The sequence below is a fragment of the Rana temporaria genome, chromosome 2, assembly GCF_905171775.1.
Source record: "Rana temporaria chromosome 2, aRanTem1.1, whole genome shotgun sequence".
Taxonomy (NCBI): domain Eukaryota; kingdom Metazoa; phylum Chordata; class Amphibia; order Anura; family Ranidae; genus Rana; species Rana temporaria.
In genome coordinates, this window is record NC_053490.1 from 368,674,380 (window position 1) to 368,685,028 (window position 10,649).

A 10,649-nucleotide genomic window follows, 5' to 3' on the forward strand; every position below is an offset into this window, starting at 1 on the left:
GCTCCATCAGGTTGGATGGGGAGCATCGGTGTACAGCTATTTTAAGATCTCTTGAGAGCTGTTCAGTCGGGTTCAAGCCTGGACTCTGGCTGGGTTACTTAAGGACATTCACAGAATTGTCCCATAGCCACTCATTTGTTATCTTAGCTGATTGGGGGGTATGTGATCGAGAGTCCTAAAAAAGGATACAGCACCTCATCCCAAAATAGATTCAAAGGAGGGGAATTTTTTGGAAGAGTTGGGGGGATTATTGCGGTGCGATGAAAAAAACCAGACAAAGTATGTATGTATATATAAAAATATATAAAAAAGGTTTATTCATTCAATTTTTACAAAATATAGTAATTCAATATACAGATAGTGCATAAATTATTTTGTGGGAGCAAGATCTAGAAATAATTTTTTCGATCAGGTCGACCCTACTAGTTTCGCCTCTTGGCTTCTTCAGGGGAATTAGGACAAGATCGTCTCTCTAGATTACTCTAAAGAGATGAAAAAGAATAAAACAATTTTAACATATGCATACAATATAAGCTCTAAAAGAACTTCGATTATATATGTTCAACAAAACATGTCATGTATATAGAGTACAAACAAAAGTTTGGCTGGGATCTCTGGCGGGGCAAGAGAAACCAAAGTTCATAGGAGCAAATGCGCATATATCCACAGCCTGGTAGCAGCCCATGCTGTTCAGCCCATGAGAGGGGGCTGGCAGCAAAATTCCATAGGTAGGAGAAATAAAACCTACCCTAGCTTCATGCACAGCCAGTCAAGGAAAAACCCCCTCAGGGTGGATATTGAAATCCAAGTTCAACTGACAGGACTTAAAAATACAGAAGAAAAAGAATCTATGTTAGAATATGGGTTATTAAATTATGATCTGTTTCAACTAATTAAACAAATCCATAATAGAGTCAATAGGGTTAATATATGTAAAACAGCCATACCTTGAAGCGTAATAAAATCAAGGTGAATACAGGGGAATTAAGTAAGACAATAACATGGGCACTGAAGAGCCTCAATTCATCTGAGAAGAAAAAAAAGTGTTTGAATAGATTTTGTATACTTCATAAAGTTAATGAGAACATGGGTAACTAAATTATTAAGTGTAAGCAAGGGATCAACTTACATGGAGTATTTAACTAGATGAACAGTCTGAGTGCAAGCAAACATCAGCTGGTGATAGAAAGTCAAAGGCTAGTCGTTTGCAGCAAAAATCAAGGACCAGTCAATTGCAGCTGAAAAGTCCACAGATAATCTCCTTTAAAAAGGGTAGAAAATGAATGAAAATAAATGAAAAAGTGAAGGTTTAGCCATAAGTATTCAAACCTTACACAGAGGAGACAATAGTGAGGAGAGTGAATGGTTGCAGGATGGAAACTTACCTATCTTTAAGAGGAATAAAGACATATGTCAGTACCCTGTTGGTAGCAGACAGATAATGATCATATCATGCTATATATAGCCTGTTGGGGAGGCGGGTGCATCGCGATTGGATCTCAGAGGTCACATGGTCGCTGAGATGCCTACAATTCCCACACTCCTTAGCGCTGAAGCAGCCGTGTCATATGATGACACCGGCCAATCAGCGGAGCCGCACTCTGGAGAAAAAGGAAAAAAGGAAGAAAACGTATGAGTGCAGAGGGGAGGAACACGGAGCACTAAAAGAGAGCGATTGCCAGCCAGCAGCACCAAGACAGTCACACATACACAGAGCGGCGTGGACCATGACCGCAAGCTGACTGATCAAGGCAAACCAAGCAATCAAACATGAAAGCAAAAGCAGTAGATCCTATATTGTAGAAGTCAAAATATAATAAAGAATTAAGACAAACAAAAATTCACTAATAGGAAGGGGAGAGAGACCCTGAACAGGGATGTGAATGGGCTGATGTATGGAAAAGGGCTGTAGTGGCTTATTGGGAAGGATGCGCATTACCTCCAGAACTAATTAGGGCTCAAGCTAGTCCCACATATAGGTGAACCCAGAAAGGAAAAATTGCCAAGCCAGAGACCCAAGCCAAAATAAAAAATTATATACAACATATTTACCAATAAAATGAAAAATGTAGGGTTTACACTATATGTACAAACATATGTATTCAGTATATTTCAATACATACAATCAAAAATCGACAACATTATTATTGATTCATAAATTATACATCAATATTCAAAGGAAGTAAATGTGGTTGTTATAATGATATATAGCAATATATAACACATTATTGCCCCCATCATAAATGGGAGCAGGTGGGTTGATTTTAGCCAGTGCCGGAACTTGCCCACTAGGTGGAATATGGGGCAAAGAGTTTGGTGGTCAAAGTAGGATACATGTAGGACCTGCTGGAGAGTGGCAATAGAGCAGGATGTAATGAGGAGGGAGGAAATGACCAGACCATAACACCTTTCCTAGATGGAATAACGTAGAGGCCACACCATTTTATTTAATAATAATAGAATTTCTTATAAATATTTCTTTCACAGAAAGGGCTTGAAACTGATATATTCGTTCAACCCCGGAAATTTAGTGGCATCTAACTGATGTATCCATTTGGTTTCAAGTTGGAGTAAGGTCTGGTCAATTCCTCCACCTCGAACATGTATAGGAACATGCTCCAGGGCTGAGAAACTTACAGCGTTAAGATCAAAGTCATGTAGGCAACCTACATGTCTATTTAAAGCAGTGGTCATTAGACGCTTATATAGAGGGTTGACATGGTCTCTAATGCGTTTAAAAAACGGTCTCTTGGTCTTGCCAACATAGAAACATCCACATTGGCAAGATGCCAAGTAGACGACGCCCACCGATTGACAGGTGACACGGAACTTTAGTTTGTGAATGCGACCGTTGGGTAAAAGAGTGACGTCATTGGTATATATAAACCGACAAATGTCACAGTTACCACAAGAAAAAGTACCTTTAATAGTAGATGTCTCACATTCCTTTCTGGTGTGGTGACTTTGGACAAGGCGATCCCTCAGTGAGGGAGTCCGTTTAAATGTGATTTCAGGATATGGTTTTATATATTTTGATATCTTATTGTCGGCTAGAAGTAGGGGCCAAAATTTTTTAAAAATCTGTCGCATTTGAATATGCTGTTGCGAAAATTTAGATAGATTCTTTTTCTTCTGTATTTTTAAGTCCTGTCAGTTGAACTTGGATTTCAATATCCACCCTGAGGGGGTTTTTCCTTGACTGGCTGTGCATGAAGCTAGGGTAGGTTTTATTTCTCCTACCTATGGAATTTTGCTGCCAGCCCCCTCTCATGGGCTGAACAGCATTGGCTGCTACCAGGCTGTGGATATATGCACATTTGCTCCTATGAACTTTGGTTTCTCTTGCCCCGCCAGAGATCCCAGCCAAACTTTTGTTTGTACTCTATATACATGACATGTTTTGTTGAACATATATAATCGAAGTTCTTTTAGAGCTTATATTGTATGCATATGTTAAAATTGTTTTATTCTTTTTCATCTCTTTAGAGTAATCTAGAGAGACGATCTTGTCCTAAATTCCCCTGAAGAAGCCAAGAGGCGAAACTAGTAGGGTCGACCTGATCGAAAAAATTATTTCTAGATCTTGCTCCCACAAAATAATTTATGCACTATCTGTATATTGAATTACTATATTTTGTAAAAATTGAATGAATAAACCTTTTTTATATATTTTTATATATACATACATACTTTGTCTGGTTTTTTTCATCGCACCGCAATAATCCCTGTTATCTTAGCTGTGTGCACTGCTTAGGGTCATTGTCCTGTTGGAAGATGAACCTTTGTTCCAGTTTGAGGTCCAGAGCTCTCTGGAGCAGGTTTTCAGCAAGGATCTCTCTGTACAGTGCTGCATTCATCTTTCCCTTGATCCTGACTAGTCTCCCAGTTCCTGCCACTGAAAAACATCCCCACAGCACGACGCTGCCCCCACCATGCTTCACTGTAGGGATGGTATTGGCAAGGTGATGAGCAGTGTCTGGTTTCCTCCAGACATAACGCTTGCCATTCAGGCCAAAGAGTTCAATCTTTGTTTCTCATGGTCTCAGAATTCTTTAGGTGCCTTGTGGCAAACTCCAGCCGGGCTGTCATGTGCCTTTTACTGAGGAGTGGCCTCCATCTGGCCACTCTACCATACAGGCCTGATTGGTGTAGTTCTGCATAGATGGTTGTTTTTTTCTGGAAGGTTCTTCTTTCTCTACTGAGAAACGCTGGAGCTCTGTCAGAGTGGCCATCGGGGTCACATCCCTGACTAAGGCCGTTCTCCCCTGATCACTCAGTTTGGCCGGGCGGCCCGCTTTAGGAAGAGGCCTGTTGGCTCCAAACTTCTTCCATTCATGGATGATGGAGGCCACTGTGTTTAGAGGGACCTTCAATGCTGCAGAAATGTTTCTGTACCCTTCCCCAGATCTGTGCCTTGATACAATCTTGTCTCAGAGGTCTACAAACAATTCCTTGGACTTCATGGCTTGGTTTGTGCTCTGATATGCACTGTTAACTGTGGGACCTTATATTGACAGGTTATTGCTTTTCCAAATCATGACCAATCAACTGAATTTACCACAGGTGGACTCCAATCAAGTTGTAGAAACATCTCAAGAATGATAAGTGGAAACAGGATGGATCTGAGCTCAATTTTAAGGCTCCTTTCACACCTGCGGCCCGTATGTCCGCTTTTTCATCCATCCGTGTGCGGATGAAAAAGGGATATACATTGGTCCCTATGAGATTGCGGGTGTCATGAACATCCGCTGACACCTGATCTTGCCCGCCTCTGCACTCCTCCGATTCTGCAGACGGAGGAAAACCCTATTTTTCCTTCCGTCTGCTGATCAGATCAGATGAACACGGACAGACGGTCCGTGTTCATCCGATCCCCCCATAGAGGGGAGCGGAGAAAAGACAGGGCGGTCCCTGCTCAAAGTGCGGGGACCGCCCTGTCATCCCCTGGCTCAGCGGGGATCAACGGAGCGATCCCCGCTGAGCATACAGAGGTTCATTACTGATCCGCCCTGTGTGAAAGGGGCCTTAGTGTCATGACAAAGGCTGTAAATACTTGTGTATATGATATTTTTTCGTTTTACATTTTTAAATAAATTTGCAAAGATTTCAAACAAGCTTATTTCACGTTGTCATTATGGGGTGTTGTTTGTAGAATTTGGAGGAAAATAATTAATTTTATCCATTTTGGAATAAGGTTGTAACATAACAAAATGTGGAAAAAGTGAAGCGATGTGAATTCATTCCGGATGCACTGTATATAAGCACCAGATTTGTACTTACATACAGTGCTGTTTTGAACAATAAATTCAATCCTTTGTGCCTTTTGATTATCTGATGTTATGCATAGTGTCATATTGGGGTACCTGTGACTCCCCAGATCATAATGCATGTCAGAGAAAACCAAATCAATATTTGGTGTGACCACACTTTGCCTTCAAAACAGCATCAGTTCTTCTAGGGTACACTTAGCCCTAGTTCACATTGATACAATTTGGCATGCGATTTGACATGTCAAATCGCATGCCAAATTGGCAGCAATTGGCGGTAATGGCACCGTCTGAATTGGTGCGATGCCGCATTTGTGGCGCAGCACCGATTCCCTACAGTAGTTTCTGTACTACATTTGGCGATTTTTGGGTGCGATTTCCATTGACATCTGGCAGAAACCCGCACAGGTGTCTCTGAAATCGCCCACAAAATTGAGACTGACATGCAGGAATTAAATTGTGCGAGTTCAGCTGAACTCACACGATTTCATTGCCGCTGTCAGTGTGAACCAGGGCTTACACATTTATGCGTTTTTTACGGAAACCCGGGAGGTAGGTTGTTCCAACTAACCACGGATCTTCTATGGATGTAGACTTCCTCAAAACCTTCTGTCTCTTCTGCCAATTGGGGTCCCTTCTTGGCAGTAATACAAGTTGGAAAAAGTATATGAATATTTGTTTCCTGCCAGTAGAATAGGGACATCTTTTAGGCCCCATGCACACGAAACGCTATTACAAACGCCTCTAATCTCAGCTTTTCAAAGGCAAAAGCCGGCATTTAAAACGCCCGTTTTTGCCGCTAATTGCGCGTCGTTTTGCCGCGATTTGCGGCGTTTTACCGCGATTTGCGGCTGTCAGCGTTTATCCCCAAAACACTGTAGACCCTCCCCAAGCTCAGAATCAAACTATTTGTGCCGCGTTTTGCCGCGTTTAGCGGCGTTTTGCTGCGTTTTGCCGCGATTTGCGTCTAAAACGCAAAAGCTGAAAGCTTCTGAACCCAAAATTTTGGGTTTGGAAAAACGGCCCTAAACCCAACTGCTTTGAAACGCCAAAAAACGTGATCGTGTGCATGGACACATAGGATAACATTAAATGTGTTCAGGGGCAGTTGAAAAAAATGCCCAAATGCCTCTGAACTCGAGTTTAGCAGCGTCTCGTGTGCATGGGGTTGAGGTTATGCATACCAGAGCTCATGTTTTAACCTAGCCATGTTGATGTTTTAACAAATACTTTTGTATCAATAAAAACGATTTTTCTACATACATTTTTGTATTAGTCTGACCTTCCTTTGCTGCCTTGAAGCCCATGGGAGCATCCTTGTTTTGTTTTGATGGATAAGTATCTGCCTGTATTTAGACACCATTAATCCTGACCAAAACTACAACTCCATTTGCAGAAATGCAGCCCCAAAGAAACCTCCACCGTGCTTCACTGTTGCCTGTAGACACTTAAGCCGTGTACACACGATCGGTTTGTCGGATAAAAACAGACCGATGGACTGTTTTCATCGGACAAACCGATCGTGTGTGGGCCCCATCGTTTTTTTTCCATCGGGGAAAAAAAATAGAACATATTTAAAAATTTTCCTATGGATAAAAAACCAATAGAAAAATCCGATAGTCTGTGTGGAACTCCATTGGACAAAAATCCATGCATGCTCAGAATCAAGTCGACGCATGCTCTTCATTGAACTTCATTTTTTTCGGCTCTTCATAGTGTTGTACGTCACCACGTTTTGGCACGGTGGGATTTTTGACTGATGGTGTGTAGGCAAGACTGATAAAAGTCAGCTTCATAGGATATCTGACAAAAAAATCCATGGGATTAGATTCCCATCTGATTTCCGATCGTGTGTACAGGGCTTTAGGGTACTTTCACACTGAGGCGCTTGGTGCACTAGCGGTAAATCGCCTCTATTTTTAGCGGCGTTTTACTGTCGTGTTTGCTGCGATTTTCGGGTGCTGGTGGGGAGATTTTAACCCCTGCTAGCGGGCGAAAAAAGGTTTAAACCCGCCCGCAAAAACGCTGCATTGCGGCGGTTTGCGGGTGGTTTGGAGGTGCTAATCCATTGATTTTAACGGGCAGGGGCACTATAGGAGCAGTATTTTTACCGCTCCTACCGCGCCTCAAGGATGCCGCTGGCAGGACTTTTTATAGTGTCCCACCAGCACAACGCTCCAGTGTAAAAGCCCTCAGGCTTTCACACTGGATAAAAGGAGCGGCTCTTTCAGGGTGCATTGTAGGCGCAATAGCGCCTGCAAAGCACCTCAGTGTGAAAGCAGCCTTATTGTACCGCTCTCCAGCCCTGTGGCAAACAAACTGCCTCCTGCTACAGCAAATATTTGAAATTTTGACTCATCACTTATTGCCATTTTCCTGTACCCCAGTTCCTTTGTATTCATGCATAGCTGAGTCGCCTAGCCTTGTTTCCAGGTCAGAAGTATGGCTTTTTGGCTCTAATTGTTCCATGAAGACCACTTCTAGACAGACTTTTCCAGACAGAACATGGGTGTACCTGGGTCCCACTGGCTGATCATCTGATGATTACCAATTGATGATCATTGGTACTTGCTTTGTATAATTGGTTAATCATACACCTGACTTTAATCCTACAAAATCCCTGACTCTGCAACTTTACAAAGGTGCAAGTGAAAGAAATTATGTTGGTTTGAAGACAAAGGGTAGTTACACCAAATATTGATTTGATTAAAAATGTTCTCTCAATTTTCATTTTGTAAATTTTTTTTTTTTTAACAATTTAAAATAAATTAAATTAACACATTCTTACTTTACAGCATGTGTTCACACCCACCTAAAACATTTGCACAGTAATGAAAATAAAGGGATTTTTAATAACAGCTTACCTGTAAAATCCTTTTCTTGTAGTACATCACGGGACACAGAGCGGCATAGTAATAACTATATGGGTTATAGAGCCTACCTTCAGGTGATGGACACTGGCAATCAAAGACAGGAAGTTCCCTCCTATATAACCCCTCCCACACAGGGAGTACCTCAGTTTTGTAGCAAGCAATACAGGTTCCAATATTCCCAAGAGGGGCGGGAGATCTGTGTCCCGTGATGTACTACAAGAAAAGGATTTTACAGGTAAGCTGTTATTAAAAATCCCTTTTTCTTTATCGTACATCACAGGACACAGAGCGGAATAGTAATAACTATATGGGATGTCCCATAGCAATGCCAAAAAGAGGGGAGGGAAACCAGTAAACAATAATCAAAACGTATGGGCGCCCTCGGACGCGAATATCTAGACTGCAGCCTGCAGAACCGCCTGCCCAAAGGCTAAGTCTGTGCGCCCTCTAACGTCCAACTGGTAAAATTTTGCAAAAGTGTGGACCGACGACCAGGTCGCCGCCCTACAGATTTGAGCCATGGAGACTTGATGATGCACAGCCCAAGAGGCGCCCACTGCTCTGGTAGAGTGAGCCTTTACTGATACTGGGGGATTCTTCCCCTTCAATCCGTAGGCCTGCAAGATTGTCTGCCGAATCCATCTGGCAATAGTGGCTTTAGATGCTGCCTGGCCCTTCCTAGGACCTTCTGGCAGGATAAATAAGACGTCCGTTTTACGGATCTGGGCAGTGGCCCTCAGATAGACCCTGACTGCCCTTACCACATCTAAAGAATATAGTAACCTCTCTTTCCCCCGAACTCGGATTAGGGAAAAAGGAAGGAAGGATAAGATCCTGGTTCAAATGAAACCCTGACACCAAATTCGGGAGGAAGGATGGATGAGGCCGTAACACAACTTTATCATTATGGATGACCAAATACAGTTCCTGACAAGAAAGAGCGGCCAACCCTGAAACTCTTCTGGCCGAAGCCATGGCTACCAGGAACACTAACTTCCTGGACAGTAAAACTAAGGGAATCTCCCTCAAAGGTTCAAAAGGCCATTTCTGTAAGGCCGAGAGGACCAGGTTTAGGTCCCAGGGACACAAGGGGGTTCTGATTGGGGGATTAACCTGTAAGACCCCCTCTAAAAAAGATTTAATCAGAGAGTGGGTAGCTAATGGTCTCTGAAATAGTACCGACAAAGCTGAAATTTGGCCCTTAATGGTGCTCACTGCTAACTTCATGTCAACACCCAGTTGAAGGAATTCCAGAATCCTTCCCACCAGAAATTTACGAGGGTGCCACCTTTTAGCCTCGCACCAGGCTACATAAGCCCTCCAGACCCTGTACTAGAGTAATCTAGACACAGGCTTTCTGGCATTAATCAGAGTGGCGATTACCGGCTTAGAGAGCCCTCTCTTTCCTATGATATAGGATTCAGTCGCCAAGCCGTCAAACTTAGCGACCGTAAGAAAGGGTGGAATATCGGACCCTGAGACAGAAGGTCTGGCCGAAGAGGAAGGGGCCATGGATTCCCTATTGCCATCCTTACGATTAGCGTGAACCACGCTCTTCTGGGCCATACCGGAGCTATCAGAATTACCGGCTTGCCTTCTACCTGAATCCTGCGAAGGAGCCGGGGGAAGAGACGTTCAGGTGGGAAGGCATAGATCAAGGAGAACTGGTCCCATGGGCACACCAGTGCATCCATCTGGTACGCCAACGGGTCCCTTGACCGGGACACAAACCTGTCTATCCTCGCATTGAACCTGGATGCCAACAGATCTACATTCAGGGTCCCCCACTTGTTGCAAATCTCCTGATTTACTTGAGGATGGAGGCACCATTCCCCTGGAAAAATTTGTTGGCGGCTGAGATAATCCGCCTGACAATTCTCGATCCCGGGGATGAATATTGCTGAAATGCAGGGCACATGCGTTTCTGCCCATGTGAGGATCTGATCGACCTCCCTCTGGGCTGACCAACTTCTTGTGCCCCCTTGATGGTTTATGTATGCCACAGCCGTGGCATTGTCCGATTGCACTCTGACTGGATACCCACGTAGCTCTGTTGTCCAAGCTCTTAGACCCAGCCGGACTGCCCGGATCTCCAATTGGTTGATGGGCAGAGATCCCTCTGACACTGACCACCTTCCCTGCTGGGTTAGGTTTCCCATCACTGCCCCCCAGCCTGTCAGGCTGGCGTCCGTCGTTACTATCTTCCAAACGACCGGGCTGAAGATTCTTCCCTTCTGGAGATTTTGGGGGGTCATCCACCAACAAAGACTCTGCTGAACCAGAGATGAGAGGGACATGGGGTAGTCCAATGCTTGAGGCTTCTTGTTCCAAGCCGTGAGGATGGCCGCCTGCAGTTTCCTTGTATGGAACTGTGCGTAGGGTACTGCCTCAAATGTGGCTACCATTTTTCCCAAAAGTCGCATACAGAGGCGAATGGGTGGTCTTCCCTTGTTCAGGATCAATCGAATCAACTCCCTTATGGCGTTTATCTTTGGTTGCGGTAGGAAGA

General features: G+C 43.7%; 1 long non-coding RNA gene across 1 annotated transcript; it reads right to left on the reverse strand.

The window, feature by feature from the left end:
* Positions 1 to 380: 380 nt before the first annotated feature.
* Positions 381 to 1,423, reverse strand: LOC120928648. The gene is made up of 5 exons (XR_005747280.1): positions 1,386 to 1,423; positions 1,130 to 1,261; positions 948 to 1,027; positions 749 to 823; positions 381 to 482 (listed from the first exon to the last, which is right to left on the reverse strand). It is a non-coding gene; the product is annotated as an uncharacterized LOC120928648 (long non-coding RNA).
* Positions 1,424 to 10,649: the final 9,226 nt, after the last annotated feature.